Source organism: Zalophus californianus, chromosome 2, assembly GCF_009762305.2.
Source record: "Zalophus californianus isolate mZalCal1 chromosome 2, mZalCal1.pri.v2, whole genome shotgun sequence".
NCBI classification, from domain to species: Eukaryota; Metazoa; Chordata; class Mammalia; order Carnivora; family Otariidae; genus Zalophus; species Zalophus californianus.
Window position 1 is genome coordinate 77687072 of NC_045596.1, and position 19624 is coordinate 77706695.

A 19624-nucleotide genomic window follows, 5' to 3' on the forward strand; every position below is an offset into this window, starting at 1 on the left:
GATGTGAAACTCCTCCTTGCCTTGGAGAAACTCCCAGTGGAGGTGGGTAATTATGACATTATTACAGTGGCAGAATTGATGAAGAAAATGCTTGCCATCTAAATTAATATTTTTGCCATTTTTTTTGCTTGTGAAGGAGCTGGAGCTTCGTAGTAGGACAAAGCCCTCCAGACCTTGTGCTGTTTTTCTTCTTTATCTTGTGACTTGGATGATGCAAATCCTGTTTTATAGACTACATAGTAGGCATTCAGCGCAGTTAAAACCCAACTAACGATTTTCACTGGTCCTATTTTTATGGTTTATAAGTACTTCTTTATTGTTTTATTATTTATACTTTACAGCAATCCTTTAAATAAAGAACAGATTGGAACCTAACCTCATAGAGTTGGGTGAAGACCTTCACCTGAACAGATCTTTTCTAGATGCTTCCTGCATTGGGATCCCTTCTTATATTCATTTTGGGCTAGCAGTGAGGTGGTCAGTTAAGCCTTGTTTTTGTTTATCAGTAGTAACTTCCACTTCTTTTAATTACATGAGTTAGACTTGTTTATTTTAGACCACTTTGAAAGTATAAGATCAAAAAAGAAGAAGATAAATATTTCCATTAGTTCTGTCACCCCGATGAGCCCTTGTCATACTTTGGTGTATGTTCTTCCTGTTCTTTCTCTTCTTCCCATCTCCCCAGCTCTCCTTAGCTCCTTTCTCACCCCCTCCTCTTTGATTTGCACCCTGTACATGTGTCTAATTAAAAATAGTTTAGGTACCTACTTTTCTTTTACAAAATGTGATGGTGGTGCCCAAAGTGATGGTAAATTATGGGTGGGAGGCTCAAGATGTGGATATGGAGATGTGGCTTCTGAGCTGGCCCTCAGAGGACAGGAGAGGATTTTGGACAGGCAAAAGTAGGGAAGAAGATGATGGCAGGTAAAGTTCGGGAGCAGGAAAACATAGGCTGTGTTTGGCTGATGCAAGTAGTTGTGACTATATAATTGTTCGTCGTCATGACGGTGTAGATACCAGTAACGATATGGAGTGCTTTTTTAAGGACCAGGCACTGTTCTAGGAACCTTGTAAACATTTAACTTTACACATTGCATGCAGTAGGTGCCATTATTAATCATGTTACAGTTAAAGAAACTAAAACAGATTAGTGGTGAGTTGGTCCAAAACTGTGATAAAGCCGTGATCAAGACTGAGGAGGACTGACTATAAGTTTGTGCCCCTAAGTAAAATGACAGTGACCCAGCATTTCTAGTCTAGTCCCAATTTCAAACATTTTGTTGTAAGTTTATTCACATGGGACTGAATTGTTTTTATCGGATTTTATTATTAGAAAAGCTGTTAATGATAGATGTATAAGGAAACCACTTACTCCATTGTTTTTTACACTGAAAACCCAACATCTTACCAGTATTAAATATCATACACAATACAAAATTGAGATAGGATTAGTTTTAAAAACATAAAATATAGGCTTCAGGAGCCTTTTTTTTTTTAAGATTTCATTTATTTATTTGAGAGAGAGAGAGAGTGGGGACAAGCAGGGGAGAGCGGGAGAGGGAGAAGCAGACTCCCCGCCGAGGAGGGAGCCCGATGCGGGACTCGATCCCGGGACTCCAGGATCATGACCTGAGCCGAAGGCAGTCGCTCAACCAACTGAGCCACCCAGGCACCCAGGAGCCTTATTTTTGTTATTTCAAGTGTATACTGGAGCCTCAGTGAATGAGAAAGAAATTTATAATGAAGTCCTTTTATTATGTCAGGACCAGAAGTACTTGTGTGGGATCCAAGAGACCTCCCTCCTAATGAATTTTTATTGTAAATAGTTCAATGCTGATGTTCCAAATGTGTTATCCAAAAGGGAACTTAATAGAGCTTTAATAAAGATATTTTATTCCTTGCCTTCTTATATTTTCATCTTAATTTGACTGTGGTTAAAATGTTTAAAATAATATATCATTATATATCTAGAATTTATCAAGTATTTTTTTAAAAGATTTTATTTATTATTTGAGAGAGTCGGCGGGGAGAGAGAGAGAATCTCAGATTCCAAGCTGAGCACGGAGCCCGACACGGGGCTCGATCTTACAACACTGAGATCATGACCTGAGCCAAAATCAGGAGACTAATGCTTAATCAACTGATCCACCCAGACACCCCAAGAATTTGTTGAGTATCCTATACAGGATAGATATTTTGTGATCCAAACATGTCTAAGCCTTATGACAACTCTTCATTATCTCCATTTCCCAGATGAAGAAACTGAGATTCGAATTAGTGAAGTGAAACCAAGTTATGACTGAAATTCAGGTTTGTGCAACTCCAAAGCCCATCATACATGTTCTGCTCTGCAGTGAGAAAGTTCTGGTTCTTTCAGTGCAAGAAGTGGTTATTGAAAAACAAAAGGTTTTTACTCTTTGTCGCAAAAGGAACAGAGGATAGTCGTGAGCCTCCCCCATTTTTTTCATTGATGCGGCTGTCCTGCAGAGAGCTTTCCCATACAGAATAACCGTAATGTACCACAGCTTTCTTGTTCCAAAACGGGAAGCCTGAGTGGGAGCCACAGTCTTCCTGTAAGCAACAGATGGTTACTGTTTAAATGAGGGTAAACTCTGGATCTCATCTGTGGAGTGACTTTAGGTTTTTGTGGGGTGGGTGGGTTTGGAGGGTTAGTCAAGGGAACAAGCTGGTAACAAGATTTAGGAGGAGGAGCACGAAAAAGTGAACAAACCAAATTTGAGTGTAGCATTTTTCACTCCTATATACCCTTTAACCATAGTCCTATGGCAGGTTGTATTTCTCTGCCCCCTCCTCCACCCCAGACAGAGGGGGAGGAATGAAGGGAGGCCATGGCAGGCTGTTGAAATTTGTAGTGTGTTGGCATCCAGCAAGTGAGTTTTGCTGTGGGGTAAGTCCTGTGGCTTGTTTTCTGCCTTCGTGAATAGAGCCTTTCCATCTTTGCCAAGCCTGCAGTTAATGCGGTCAAGGGATTTATTATGAAATGTACTAAATCTTGGCATGGAGCTAATTGCATATAACAAGAAGCGTGCTAGAGGCTTGGACCTGAGAAGTGACACATGCAAAAAGCATTCTCTTTCTGATGCTGCTGAAAGAGGTTTTGTGTAGGGGAATGTCTGCATGTCTGCGCTTATTGCTAATGAGGTAACCCCTCACCCAAAGCATATTTCTGAGTTACTTGTTAAAATAAATGCAGAGTTCTCTCTCCCTCGCTCTCTCGCTCTCTCTTTCTGTCTGAACAATTAATTGAAGAATGAATAATTATTAACCCCAACTCTACTTCTGAAACTCTTAGTATATCATAAAAAACACATCTGTGGCAGTTTTGATTACCTAATTATGACCTAGAATAATTCTTATGTAAAGGTATAAAATAAGTCTTATAAAAAGGTATAAAGGTATAAAAACAACAGAGAAGTTGTATCAGCTCAGTCTACCATAACAAGGTACCACAGAGTTGGTGGCTCAAAACAACAGAAATTTATTTTTCTCATAGTTGTGGAGACTGGAAGCCTGAGATGAGGGTGTCAGCATGATTAGTCTCATGAGGGCTTTCTTTCTGGCTTGCAAATGGCTGATTTTTTACTGTGTCCTAATTTTGGTGGTTGAGGTGGGCAGCAAGCAGGGAAGATTGAAGGAGAGGGGGTTGGGAGAATTCTTCTGGTACCCCTTCTTATAAGAGTATTAATCCCATCATAAGGGACCCCTGCTTATGACCTCATCTAAACATAATTACCTCCCAAAAGCTCCATCTCCAAATACTGTCACATTGAGGGTTAGGGATCCAATATAAATTTTGGGGAGGGGGCACATTTCCATCCATAGCAGACGTATTTAAAGGAAAAGACAAATATTGTTATCTTTTTAAGCCCAGTGTAGGTCTTTAAAACTTTACTTATTTTTACATTTAGTTTAAAAGTAGTATTTGAATAATGTAGAAGTAAAAATTACATATTTTTTTATCCTTTTCTATTTTCATGAAGTTTTTGTTATATGAATTTTCTTTTTATTGAGAAATTTATATTCCATTGAGATATTTATATTCCTCACAGCACCCTAATATATGCATTGTGTATAGTAGGTGTTTCATACTTGTTTGGCACATTAAACAGTTAAATAATTTTAGCATTTTCCCATAGCACATAACATCTACATCTTAATTTATTGAAATATGCAAAGAGAAACCAATGAAAGCTGGTTCAATCCAACCATCATATCCTCTCTTGAATGTTACGAGAAACATTTTTCTGCAGATAACTCTTCCCTTTTGATAACAGAAACTAGTTAACAAGGTACATTTAGAAGATAAATGTAAAGTTTTATTCATATCTTCCTAGAATGTAGTAATTTGTGTGCACGTGTAAAGCTAAGACCCTGATACTTAAAAAGTAAAAGGGGAGAGAATGATTGGAAAGGCTTCCAGCACATGGCTAACACTAATCTTTTAGGTCCTAGTGGTTTTTGAAGTGGCAGTAATCCTGAGTTTAAAACAAAACAGTAGTGGCCACAAATTTCAGTCCTGGCGCAGCAAAAAGGAAATGTTGGGGGAAAAAAGGTAACATTCAAAAATAGAACAGCAAAGAGATCATTTGTATGATCCCTGTAACACTGCAAATTCATTAATATCTAGGGCTTACCAGATCAGTTTGAATTTTTATCAAGTGCCAGAAGTTGGCATTGATCAGGGTGATAAAAGCCTGATGATTTACAGAGAGGGAATGGTTTGTTTGCTTGTTCATTCATTCATTCAACATTGATTTACTGAGGTTCTCCTGTGTTTGAGGCACCATGCCAAGCACTGTGACAGAGGATAGACAAATCACTGATAGCTTTTACCCTCGAGTACTTAATTTTGTATTTACTTAACTAATATGAAACTGAGTCCCTTCTACATATACGGTACTGTCCTGCCTCTTGGGACTGAAAAAACACACATCATTAAGAATGGTCCTTTTCAAAAAAGCTGGTGTCTCATCTAGGGAAACACACATAAACACATAATTGCTCTTAGTTATGAAGTTTAATAACTTGAGGTTTGGAGCCAGGTCTACATAGAGGTTAACATTCAAGAGGAATATATGGCTTTCTGAGCCATTCACTAAGTCTGGTGTGTGTTGTCCCAGTAGTTTAGGTACTTGCTGCCCATGGGGTGGTCTGAGAAACGGCAGCCATGTCATTATCTGAGAGAGATTACTAGAAACACGGGATCTCAGGCTCCACTCCACACCTGCTGAATCTTAGCTTACATTTTAATAAGCTGTCCACATGACTCATGTACCTGTTAAACTTTGGGAGTCTTCAATGCAAGGTTTGACTCATAGTCGTGTGAGATTTTATCTGGTCTCAAGGCTGAGCACTTTTATTTGTGTGTTCTTTGAACAAGCATTTATTGAACATAAGGATTTATTGAACGTGTACCAGGTACTGCACTGGGAGCTGAGGACAAAAAAAAAAAAAAAAAAAAAGAAAAAAGTAATTTTTAACTGCATTTAATAGTTAAATAAATTATATGACCTATTAAAGAAGTAATTATATCAGTATGGAGAGCAGGGAAACTTCAGATAAGACATGATGTCTGGGGCACCTGGGTGGCTCAGTCAGTTAAGTGTCCACCTTCGGCTCAGGTTATGATCCCAGGGTCCTGGGATCAAGTCCCGCTTCAGGCTCCCTGCTCCACAGGAAGTCTGCTTCTCCCTCTGCCGCTCCCCACACTCATTCTCTCTCACTGTCAAATAAATAAATAAACAAATAAATAAATCATCTTAAAAAAAAAAAAGACACGGTACCTGAACTGGATCTTAAAAGATATGTAAGAATTAGTCCAAGAGGAGAGGCAGATTCTTCTCTCAGATTTCATTTATCTGTTGACTTTGAATAGGTGAATTAGTAGAGATAGGTTGTTGAAAGTCTTTTAAAAATTATTAGGTAAACTTATAAGTTAAAGTTTGTATATTTTGGTGTATTTTGTCAATGTGACGAGTATACTCTTTCTTAAGAAGATATGATATAATGAGCATTGGAGTTCAGTGTGAGTAATTTTACATTCTGAGTCTCAGCTTTTCTGTATGCCAAGTGGGAATATCAGTTCTGCAAGGTTTTGATGAAGGTTACAGACATAAAGAAGTTAGCACTATGGGGTCCAATAGATTGTAAGTGTTAATGATGACAAGAACAGTTTATTTTTTTCTTGATGTATGTTGTTTATTTATGTTGGCAAAAGGAAAATACAGCAATGTGATATGTTTAAAATAAAAATATTCCTCTATAAGAAATAATAATCTTCCTTTATCATCTAAGACATGAAAAGATTAAAAGATTAAGAAATGAGAAATAATGAGTCATAATGTCAAAAAACTGAAAAAAATTATTTTCACTTTCTCAAAAAGGACACTTAAAACTTCACATTCTTTGCTTTAGACTCTGTACTTGGGTGTTTATAATCAATCCCAACATAGGCCTTCTCTGTCTATAGTATTGGACCATTTCGGTCCTTAATGAAGCTTTACCCTGATGCTTTTTCAATATTTGAATAGTAAATTTGTGTGAAGTGGACTCTTCACCGTGTTTTGTGTGGGCTTCCCAAAAAGAAATACATGCCCATATTCTTAGAGAAAATATGACTTCTTTTCTTCTTTATTTCACAAATTTGGGAAACACATTTAAGTACCAAGCTATTAAAGAGCAGCTGAGACTTTCTCACATAAACAAACTGAAATTGGCTTTCTCTAATTGGTAAGAAAGAGATGTTCTTTATTCAGTGCTCAGGAACTGGGTTCACTTGCTGTTCTCTAGCTGGAGTCTCATACGACTTCAAGCAAAATTTCTTGGTGCCTTTCCATCCTATAAAATGGTCATCTGCGAACCACCAGTAGAAGGCAAAATGTAAATGGAAGGTATTAATCTGAAGAAAGGCGAGAATGAGGGAGAGAACCTACTGGTGTGGGGCACAGTCAGGAATGGATAACAGCATAAAGTGGGCTGAGGTACAACATTTGAGTCCCTCAGTGAAATGTGCTACTCAAGGTAAACAGTCCATTTTTGTTGTCTTTGGCAGTTCTTGAGAACCTTGTCATGTTAATGTAGTTATTGAAATTGAATTTGGAAATTGTAATGTTGCTCTCATATTTCACTTTAAAACAGTGCTGCTAACTCCCACCATGAAAGGGCTCACATATATCTCATAAGCAGGGCACTGCTAATATTTTACTAACCCCACAAGAAGGACAGTGAAATGAAATACTGTAAAAGCACAACGGACCTGCGTTTTCTTTTCCCAACTTGCTTGCAGTGAGATGTATAATATAAAAATAGCCCCCTACCCAGTTCTCTTTACAAATGTGCAAATGGTGCTCCTGTGCGTCAGAGATCACCCTGTGTCTTTGTGACCTTGGCAACATTTCAGGGATCATGTTTTCACATGGATCAACTGTTTTTGAATAGTTTCTCCAATGTATTGGCACAGACAAGCTTTTCTTAAATAGCAAGCATTTATACCTCCTTTCCTACCATTTTCCCCTCACCAAATATAGCCATTATGGCCTTTATAAAAGAGGAGGAGAGAGAGAAAGAGAGGGAGAGAGAGAAACTTTACCACTTATGTAGAGATTTCTACATGTTGTGATACCTGATTTTGGTTCACATTTGTTCCTTTTTTTTATTTTAAAGGGTTGGCTCTTTAAAGATTTCCTCTTGGGAATAGTTTATATTGCTTATTGCCCCCAATAGAACAGTCTAAAAGATATTTATAAAACAAGACGTGTATTTTCCTTGACATACCTTTTTATCATTTTTCTAATAGGGAAGCATTGTTGTTTTGACTTTTGGTTATTTGGAAATTATTTGAAGAAACTAAACTTGTCCTATTTCTTCAAACTGGGTAATCTTAGGCACTGAATACTGAGAGAGGCTGCTAGGTCTTGTTCTTTTTTGTACTTAGACGTTTTAGCATACTTCTTATTTAAATGGCTGTATAAAAAAAGAGTCTTTTGATCATTACTGGTTTTTAAAAATTATGTTAAATCCATGATGAAACTACTGATTTCCAGCTCTTGGCTCTCTAAGGATTAGGCAGAACTGTTATTTTGTAAGTGCCATGATACAGAAGAATAATAGTTAAAAATAGTATTGATATCTTATGTCCTTTAATGTAACTTCTCATTGGAGAGATTTGGCAGCATCATGTTCAACTTTGAATGTAAACAAGCATCGCAAAATTCTTTTTTCTCTTGGTTTTACAGTTGTATAGTCCAAAGTTGAAAATGTGTTTGTTCTTGAAAGAAAAATATCCCTCATAGCTTAGATTAATGGTGCTTCAAGACGTGTTTATTCAAAGATGGCAGCAAAGAGGTGAGTAGGCTAAATGCTCCACATTAGAGATCATTGTGTCATATACAACAGATGTAGCCAGTGGACTGTTTATGTAGCTGCCTTCAATTTTTCTTTGATTTATAATCTATGAGAAAACTGAAATGTTTGTCTCTATTTTTCTTTTTTTTTTAACAAAAATAGGTTTTAGACAAACATTGTTAATTTAAAAAATCAATTCGTGAAGAAGGTTTAGCCTGCTGTAGTTCAGCTTTGATGTTAAATTATATATTCAATAGGTTCTTTCAGGAGGTGCTCCATTAGGCAGCTGGATCAAGCAAGGGCAATTATCTTGATTTTGGTATCTTATAGGCAGTTTGCAGGTATATACGTATATATAATCCATTGGTAAAATTTGAACATAGGGCACTTCAAAGTAATCATGAAAAAATAGCCTGATATTTATGAGGTATATGACTTTTGTCTTTTTGAAGGGTATCAAAAATATCCTGTATATAGCATTTAAGTTTTAAATAAAGCAGTCAGAATTTTTCCTAAACTTTTATGTTCAGTTACTGGAAATCATCATATGAACATTCTAAAATAGGTAAAAGTGATTGCATTATATGCTTGTTTAATGCTAAAATGTGATACAGACATACCAATCAGAAAAAGAAAGGAAATTAACTTGTGTGTGGTAATCTGTAGGGTTTCTCAGGAGTGCTTCTGGTTGGCATTTGAGATGAATTCTGTTGGTCACCTAAATGTATTTTTCAGCTTGTGTTTTTGTGACCACTCTCACTAGTATGACTTTTTAGATGTAACTAGCAATCTTTTAAGAAGGATAGCAGTAAAGACTTTCTACTTGTAGAGACTTTTTATTTAATGATGTCCTGGTTAAAAGCTCTTTGGGGATTTGTAAAAAATATATTTTCACTAATATTAAAAGATGAAAATGAGTAATACTCATTTTTAGAGGTTTAAAAAATGTTTATTCTCTTGTTATGTTGAAGTTGATATAACTTTTCAAATTAGTGACATATATATCTGTGCATGTATATATAGCCAATGAGTGCAGTATGCTTGACAGTTAAATCTAGACTTGATAAAACATCTATTCTAGTACAGAAAGAGAAAAGTTTGGGAATGTTGTTTTTTTAATTGACATCTGATAGTTGGTTTTATGTAATTGATCTTTTGATGCTCTGAGTGTGCTGTATCTAAATCTGAAAGTTCAAAATTAGCTCTAATTTGAGCATGATCTTTTTTTTTACCAATTAATTATGATTATCATTTCTTTGATTATATTCTACTGTTAGGAATTTGTCAAGCTCAAAACTGCTATTAAAAAAAAAAGCTCTGTAGAGTGTATTTACAAATATAAAATGCCTATGAATTGATTCTGCAATCTAAATGAGAGTGTAAACATACTGAAAAAAGCCCCCATAAGTATGTAACTATAATATACTTTCTGGCATACTTTAGGGTATGTTGTCTTCAGAGTTTTGCCAGAGTTATTTTTTCATTTGTCCTAATAAGTGAAATTATAGCTATAAACAAATACTTGGCAAAAAGTGTTGGCTTTTAGAATATTAGAGTATATTATGAAATAGTTTAACACCAAAACTAAGACATTATTTTATGAAGATGCTTGGGCCAGTAAATGAATATCAACTATAGACAGAATCAAAAATAAGTGAGATGAAGAGATGGAACTGATTTGAAAGATCAGGTATCTCTTGCGTATTTTTGGTTATGTGTAGTAGGCAATATTTATAAAAGTGTGATTTATTTATACCTTGGCTTACTCATGAATCTGAAAAGGTTATAGGGAAACCTGAGATGTTTTGTCTGATAGGATGTCCGTACTTAACTATCAGCCAGTTAGAACAGGTTTTGAGGCCTCCACCTTGTTTTTAAAGCTTTCTGATAAGGAGGACACGAAGCCTGGCTCTGCTGCTGCACCATCATGAAGTGGGGGGAAGGGAGCAATTCAGCCCAGTCTAAAAGGGCATGATGTGGCTTTTGTCCCAGCTCTTCCTGCTTATGTAGGATGACCTTGAGTGGACTGAAAAACTTGTGCTTCCAGTGTAAATAAGTGATAGTAATATCTTTTCCAGCATGACTCACAGAAATTCAAAGTCATTGTAGATGATGTGATACATTTGAAGGCATTTGGGAGTTTTGGCTGGTAAGGTATTATTCTTATGTCTTGTAAACATCCAGAAAACGAACATTTGTGCCTGCCAACTACCCCTTTTTCAGCAGCCCCTGCCTTCAGAGTGTCTTGTGTATTTTAGTAAAACTGTTTAACAAAATTGTTCTTTCAATTTTAAATTGAAAAAGGAAAAAAAAAAAGGAAAAAGTCAGCTATAATCCTGTATATTTTGTCTGGTCTTTTTTCTATGCATTTTAAGTAAGAAAAGCAGTAGTGTATATACTATTTTGTATGTTGCTTTTTACATGTATTACTATACATTTTTTTCCCAGATTCTTTCAGATCATTATTTTGGATGGATGTATAAGATATTCAGCCAAGGTGGTATACTGTGGTTTACGTAACTCTTCTTCTATATTTGGATATTTAGTTGCTTCTAGTTTTTTTGCATTATAGATAAGTGCTATAAAGGGACATCTTAATCTATAAAATTTGATCTGATTTTGGCATGTGTTCTTAATTCTCACTCTTAGTAGTGGAGTTCCTGAATCTAGGGGTAAGAGTACTTTAATTCTCTTCATAATTACTGAGAAGTTATTTTTTGGAAGACTTTAAATATAGATTAAATTTGCCCCCTGGGCTAGGCTTCCTCTTGGCTTTTCACACTTGTTAACACTCTTCCTTTTTCTAGGCTTAGTTCTTTCAAAACCCTTTCCTAGATTCCCCCCAGGACACTTGAAGAGGGTCTCTCATTTTCCCCAAGTGGTGGGGGACCCCTCATCCCTGTTTTATTACTCTGAGATAATAGCAAAAATAGTTGTATAGTTTCCTGAGGCTGCTGTAGTAAATTACCACATCTTGGGGGCTTCAAACAACAGAAATTTATTTTCTCCCAGTTCTGGAGACCAGAAATCCAAAATCAGTCTCCCTAAGTTGAAATCAAGGTACCAGCAGGGATGCTTTTCTCCAGATGTTCCAGGAGAGAATCTTTTCTTTGCTCTTGAAGCTTCCAGTGTCTGCCGCGTTCCTGGACTTGTGGCTGCATCACTCTGATCTCTGCCTCCGTGGTCATATTACCTCCTCCTTTTCTGTATGTGTGAAGTCTCCCTCTCCCTCTGTCTTATAATGACGCTTGTGATGGTATTTAGGGTCTGCCTGGATAATCTGGGATAATCTCCCTATCACAGGATCCTTAATATAATCACATCTGCAAAGATCTTACCATGTAAGGTAACAATCACAGGTTCTGGGTAATAGGACCTGATACCGCCAGTGGGGTGGGGGAGGGAGGGCACCATTTAGGCCCCTAGGGTAATTTGTTGCTAAGATAGGTAAGGTATTTTGAACAATTACTTAGGCTTTTCTTTAAATCTTACGTATTGTTTAGAGCAAAACAGCTGATACTGCTGGGAAATAATATAGTTGGATATGAAGTGTGATTATGAATGTAATGATGCGAAGAGCTCTAGTAGTGTTATCTCTCAGTAGTATTACGTGACCTACTAGCAAAGGTGGTATATTTATATTTATTGAGATAAAATAAGGGTTGATATTTTATGGCTGGTATTCAGCAAACTTTTTATTTGATTTGTGGAAATTTCCTAATTCAAATTTATAAAAAATTGAGAAAATTTATTATGGTCACTGTGAATGTTAATAAAGGTATTAAAACTTTTCCTTTTGAAATGGGAATGTTTGTATTGGAATTAAATTGGGTATTTTTTTTTTTTTTCCTATCAGTACCTTTGATATCAACTAAGTTTTCCTGTTTAATCTATACGTGGTACAGTTAAAAGTTTCAGCTATATATTTCCGATGATCTATAGCAGGCACAGAGCTTGCTATTCAAATTGCTACTGTGCAGTTCCAGAAAATAGCAGGTTGTCACTTGTAGACTCCCAGTATGAGAGAGAAGCTCAGGGAAAGTGGGAGAAAAGGCAAGGTTTAGAAATAACCTGCCAGTCCTAATCTTTAGAACCTTTGCATAAACAAGATTGGAATGAAAACACTTTTTTTTTTTAATTTGGAAACCTGTAACATATCCAATCATAACATTCCATGCTGAGTACATGTACACTTTTAGAAAGACACCACACTGTATTGCACTGGGTCCCCAAATCTGCTTCAGTGCTGGCTTTGTGTGTAACCCAAACTTCAGACGTCAATTGGCTAGATGGTGTATTTTTATATTGCATCCAGTAAAACGGAAAGAAAAGGTAAAATAGCCAGCAAAATATAGTCAGCATAGCAGTAGTAAGTTTTAAGAACATTTTACATGTTAACCAGAATGTTGGGTCCTGTATTTATAATATAGAATCATAAAAGCACAATTTAAGTTTTCATATGTATATACAGATATTTAGGTATTTTCAGTGCTTAGTATCAGCTAAATATAATGAACATGTGTTCAAAAAATAAGGGCGGAGTTCTGAGAAAAAGAAAAGTTAACAACACAAAAAGCAATTTAAAATAAGCCCAACATCCTCAACCTGATTATTTTGTTCAAGAATGCAAATGTCTATATTACTGAGGCAATAGTTGGGTTAGCAAAGAAGCTATTTGTGTTATTTGAATAGTAAAAGTATTAACTAAAAAGTTATTTGATTCTTTCGTAAGGGATAGAAACAATTTTGTTTTATTGTTATGGTAAATCTTGGAATTCAGTTTAAAAAAGTAGAGAATGCTTCTAGGCAATTCAAAACATGCTCCTGGTCCACATCTCTGGAATCTAAAAGATAATTTACAAAGAAACAAACAAAAAAAGCCCAGAATAGTTAAAGTAGCCCTTAAAGATAGGTTCTAAGGCCGTCACCCCCCGCCCCCCCCCGCCATGATCCTATCCTGTGCACACCCACATGAAAAGAAGAATGAGATCGTACAACACCACGGGGCCGAGAGCCTGGAAATCCTTGGGCTGAAGGCCAGTTAGGTATACTTTGCTATCAGTGTCTGTGTGGAATGGTTAAGCTCATTATAACTTGAAACTCACAAGAGTATTCTCTTCTTCCTAGGTACATTCTGATGTTTTTTTAAATTGAGGGTTGTGGCCTATTAACATGGTTATGACATCAATTTAATGGGTCTCAGGTAACAAGTTAAGATAGAAAACATCAGTGCTTCACCTGTAAGGATGAGCATTGTTTTGTGGATTTTGTGTTTATATTCTGCAACCTAATACATAGAGCTTCTAATACACTGTTCTTCGATCTCTCTCATTGGTGGGGTTGGAGTGTGTAATATACCACCAGATTTTGTGTTCAGATTCTGGGAGGGGTGGAGCCTGGATGGCACTTATTGCTGCTCATGGATAAATGGGATGGGGGCAGATACAGAATCATCAGAAGTGGTACTCTGTATTTAACATGACTAGGAGTTTTTTCCTTATATTTTTGACCAGTTTCACTCTCCTGAAATCGTGGGCTCCATCAGCTCAAAAAGTTGTCCATAGTCTGAGAAGTAGAATTTAAAATAGGAATGGAATACCACTTTATACCATCAAATGGACAAAAAATAATATCTGATATTTCTAACATTGGTCTGAGTATGGCAAGGGAAGAATTATTTTCTATTACTTTGGAAAGCAAGGTGACAAATCTTGGTCAAGTTGAAGATGTGTGTATCCTTTGACCCAGCACTTGCATGACTCTGTGTCTACCCTGGAGGAAGGAACTTTCCTGCATGTGCACAAGCACACTTGCGCTAGCACGTTCATTGTACCATTCGGATGGGTGGATGGACGGACCGATACAGGCAGACTTCGATCTAGATCTAGCTGTGTACATATATATGAATATAATATATATAATTGATCTCTGCTTTATTCTGTTTCACTTTAACAATGGTATGGTTAAGAGGGTAACCTGAAATTTCTTTGCTATTTTTTTCTTATTCTCAATCCATTCTCTGCAGACTGGATATGCATGCATGTGTGTGTGTAAAGAAAGCAACCTGACCACTCCCCTATTGAGGAACAAATAACAAACTGAGATTTATTTATGTGGTATACACTCTATAGCAGTTGGAGTGTTTGAGTTAGATCTTCCTGTACCAATGGGATACACACACCAACCCAGCCAGCAAAAAAAAAAAAAAGAAAGAAAAGCCAGAGGGAAGATAGGGAAAAAACAAACTGCAAAGAATTTATATAGTTTAATGCTATTTATGTAAAACTTTGACCCACAAAATACAATAGTATCCTATCCAGGCATCCATACATACTAAAATAAAAAAAACCTGAATGGAAATAATACTCTGAAGATTGATTATTTTTGGAAAGAGAGAGAAGGGATGATGGTGGTATGTAGGGGTGTTTTAGCTATTACCTGTAACATTCTATTTCTTGAAAAAAAAAAGATTCTGAAGCAAAAAGTGGAAAATGTTAATATTTGGTAAATGTGGCTAGTAAGCAAATGGGTGTTATATATTTTCTCAGATTTTCTCTTTGAAATATTAACTTAAAATGTCTATCTAACCTAGAAAAAGTACGATCCTTTAATCTTTGAGTTGTAGATTAATTTGTTGGAATTCTGTACCTCTTTGAATACATTCACTTGTAATTTAACATATTGAAGAAAATGTGAACTGTTTATATCTCCATGGTCTCATTCAGTGATCTTTGCTATCCCAGGCTTCATTGCAGTGAGTAAATGGTTAAGAGTACCCTGAAATGCTTTGATTTTTTTTGTTCTTATTATTAATTCATTCTCTGCAAACCGTTTAATTCAACCTTTGCTTTCTCATTGTATGTTCACTAGAACAGAAGCTCTGTGAGGGCTGGGATTTTGTTATCTGGCTCTTGAGCATCTGGAGTAATTAACGTCTGGCACACAGTAGGTTTCAGTAATATTTGGTGCACGAAAGAATAAAAGGATAAATAGTGAATCTCCAGCTGGGAATGCTTTTCACAGCCTGTTAGTTTATGCATGTAACATGACTAGTGCATATTATGTGCCAAGTGAATTTACTGCAAAAGACATTATGAGATGCTTCTATGCTAATTTATTCTTTACTTGCCTCCTAGAACTTAACAGTTTCTTTCTCAGGGCCAACTTGTCACTATCTTTCTGTGAAAGATGAGAACCCAATTACTCCCACCCTTACTCCCTTATTATATCTTTTACCCCTTTTATATATCTTGGTTATGCCTTTCTGATTAATTCTGAGTTAAACTTAGTATCTGTCTGGACACAGTAGGATGTTTATTTATACCTGTTTCTCTAAAGTCTCTTAGGATTTCCACTTTCTGTGTTTGCTTTTATGGTGCTTGCTGTTCTATTACCATCTTTCGTATAGTCTTCACAATGTAAACTGCCTCAAAGTTTTTTGAAAAAATTCGGGTGACATTTTATTTCCATAGAGAATGATATTCTTGTAGAGTGGTAGATTAGTCACTCTTTTTTTTTTAAATGTAGTTATTTAAAACGTACCTGGGATCCAGTGTTTTTTAACAGAATTCAGTTGTGAATTTTATGAAGCAAATGGTTATTTCGTGTTACGGGATCGGTTGTATCCTCCCAAATTCATATTTTCAAGCACTCACTCCTGGTATCTCAGAAGGTGGCTCTATTTGGAGATAAGGTCTTTAAAAGGGTGTTTAAGTTAAAATAAAGTCATAAGGGTGAACCTTAATCCATTATGGCTGTCCTTCTAAGAAGAGATTAAGATGCAGTACAGAAGGAATACCACAATGTGAAGACACAGGGAGGGGACAGCTGCCAAGGAGAGCGGCCTCAGAAGAAATCAACTCTGCCAACACCTTGATCTTGGGCCCTTGGCATCTAATTGTGAGAGAATAAATTTCTGTTGTGGAAGCCACCCAGTCTGTAGGATTTGTTGTGGCAGAAAAGTTGAAAACTAATTGTACTTGGTAAAGTACACAAATACATGCACATTTATCTTTTATTTTGTAAACCTAAATTTTAATACATAATAACCTGCCTTATATATCTTATGGAAATATGGAATCTTATAGTAAGGAAGTTAAAGAATTACATATGTGTATTTTGTACACTAATACTTTGTTTACATAGTTCTTTATACTTTAAATACAGTGTCATACATTATCTCATTAGATAGTAATCTGACATTAGTGACTTTCCTTAAAATACGTTCCAGTGCGTGGCAATATTTCAGTATATATATGGCCATAGGACTGAGTGATACATTCTTCTATTATAATTAGTGCCTATAATAGTGACTTTGAATGACTAGTACCTTTCAAAGGCACTTTGCCTCCTCAGATTTCATGTTAAATTTATTCTCATTCCAGGAAGTGGAAAACAATGTATATTAATATGGTAGCAAACAGGAATTCAGAATATGAAATTAGCTCAGATTTCTCATTCTTTGCTTCAGTTAACTGGTAAATAGTATTTACTGCACTGACTTTGTAGTAAGTAGTCATGCTGGTTTTAGCTTAATCACCCCAGGTGATTTGTGAATTGCTAGTAAGAGACATCAACGATTCTAAAATTTTGATCAGTGGTTAGCATCTTTTGCTTCTAAAATGGAAGATGTGATAATTAATAGTGTAGTCATTATTTTCTCTGGTAGCAAGCAGGGAGGTCAGTTCTTTGACGTTTTAAGATAGATCATGAAACTTCAGTATGAAAAAAGATTGGTTTTGAACCTGCTCACTTTTTTAGCATTGATTTGCTTTTATTTTGCAACATGGCAAATATCAAGAAAAAGCAGCTCGGATTATTGCATTCCTCTCTTATTTGTTTTTCTTCATCATCCCTCAAAATTCTGTATCTATTTCAAATGCTACAAGAAAATAAAAGGGAGTAACTTGTATAAAATAGTCTACACTCAGTTTTGGGTATTCTTATTTTTAATAACTCTGGGCTTTAAAAGTCTTGGAATCTTTAATCCCTACTTTCAGCAGACACCATAAGAATTATTTTGGATAAAGTATTTTAAAACAGACTGTAAACTATAGTTTAAAAACAACTCCCAATAACTACAAATGTTGTTTATATGGATTAATCAGTGAAAATGAAGTATATTTTCTCTTGACTTGGATTTTATGTAAAGCAGGTCTCTTGTAACTAATCAGATCTTATATTTACATAGCCTTCCTTCAATATTCCCCCTTTAATTACCTCCATTATATATGTACCCAGAAGGTAGTTGGTGTGATGGTGTTGCACGTTCTGCATTCCTTTGCATTCCCGGCAGCCGTGATACCAAGGGCTCCCTGCACGAATGCCTACCCACCTCTGGCTGCTAGAGCTTACCTAAGGGGCAAATTTTTAAAAAAAAATTTTTTAAAGATTTTATTTATTTGAGAGAGGGAATGAGATAGAGCATGAGAGGGGGGAGGGTCAGAGGGAGAAGCAGACTCCCTGCTGAGCAGGGAGCCTGATGCGGGGCTCGATCCCGGAACTCCAGGATCATGACCTGAGCCGAACCAACTGAGCCACCCAGGTGCCCCTAAGGGGCACATTTATCACAGCCCGGCATGGGCACAGGGCAGGAGGGCAGGGCAGTGATGTCTCTCTGATTTTCTTTGCCTTTACTTTCCTGTCACGATAGAAAATTTGGAATTTTTATATTTACTAAGAGAATGATGATACATATTACAATTTAAATAGTAGAGTTCATTTAATTCTTTTTTTTTTCCTATCCATCCCTTTTTTTCCAATCCATTTTTTTTCACTAATAAATTTATTTCCCTTTGGGAAAGTATTAAGCTACAAAGGAATACTTGATGGATAGTAAAATTAACAGTAATTTTGGTGGTGTTAGAGAAGGGTTTCACAGTTAACATTTGTTTTTGACAAGGATACTTAGTTTCTGTTCAGCCAAGATTTTTCTGTTCTGAATAGTGTTCGGATGTAATTCACTTTATCTCCAGTGACCATACTTTTTCCTGGCTGCTAAAGCTGAGTAACCCTTCAGATTGATATTTTCTTTCTGTAGATATCTTGATAAATCAATCAGTTTTGAGTCAAGTCCAGTTGATTTGGGAACCCACGTGGGTAAATGCCTTGAAAATGCCTCTGGGGACCAAATTAAAATTGAGACTCTTTTGTTTTGTTTGGTATTTGTTATTTTTCTTATGTCAAAAAGCCCCAAATACCAGTGCATTTCAGACTAGACATTTGTGTTTTATATGGGCAAAAATCACATAAAATACACTTGAGGGGCAACAGCCAAAAGCAAAAACATTTCATGACTCACTATTAGTATTCCTGACTGTTCATCCAAGAAAGACACATCCTTTCATTTTACATCTCTCTGGCCTGGATCTATTGCTGAATTAAACACTTGAGGACAATCCTATATCTTTTATTTTCAGTTTTTAGAGAATAGCTCACAATTTGGCTTCTTAATACAGGGTCTTTTGTGTTATAATTTAGTCACTTTTTATGGGTTTTACAGAACGGCTTTTGAATTAAAATCTCTGCCAGGATTATCCCAGCCATAAGCAAGTAGATATCTCAGTGTTTCACCTGCTGTCACCTGTGACATAACGTTCACATCATAGCCCTTAGTTTCCAGTCAGTTTCTCTGGGATGTGTGATAGAATCAATCACATTGGGGAGGTTTTTTGGAATGCACATGCCTGTGTCCTACCCTTAGATGTCTTGCTTTAGAAGGTTGGAGGTGGTAGCTGGGCATACGCAATTTGGAACACCTCTCAGTGTATTGTGATGTACTCCGTGGTGAGGAGACTTTGACTACGCCATGTGACTATACGCGAAATGCTGAATATGTACCTCTGGCAGTACTCCAGGGAAATTTCACCTGTCAACTGTGAACCAGAGATAAGATATTTTTCGTAAAAATTGCATTTTTATTGACAGTATTTGGAATTTCCAAATTTTGTAAGGGTAAATCTATCATACTATGTAGTGTGTCTTGAATTTTAAACACTATATTTGAATTTGGCTTTTTGGTCACTTGTTAATTCATGCAACAGCATCATTTCAATCTTCTTCTTAAAACATTATCTTAGGGACACGTGGGTGGTTCAGTCAGTTGAGCATCTGCCTCCTGCTCAGGTCATGATCCCGCAGTCCCAGGATCAAGTCCCACATCGGGTTCCCTGCTCAGCGGGGAGGCTGCTTCTCCCTCTGCCCCTCACCCCACTCTTGTGCTCTCTCTCTCTCACTCTCTCTCTCTCTCTCTCACTCTCTC

General features: G+C 36.4%; 1 protein-coding gene across 2 annotated transcripts in view; it reads left to right on the top strand.

Moving 5' to 3' along the window:
* Positions 1 to 19624, top strand: part of BMPR1B (bone morphogenetic protein receptor type 1B) — a 402661-nt gene that overhangs the window by 137603 nt on the left and 245434 nt on the right. The window contains exon 1 of one of the 2 annotated variants that reach the window (XM_027600411.2): positions 6976 to 7041. The exons of the other annotated variant lie outside the window; for it this stretch is intronic. The gene's annotated coding sequence lies outside the window, so the exon portion shown is untranslated. Of the gene's footprint in view, positions 1 to 6975; positions 7042 to 19624 lie in introns of those variants that run through there. 2 annotated transcript variants of the gene reach the window in all.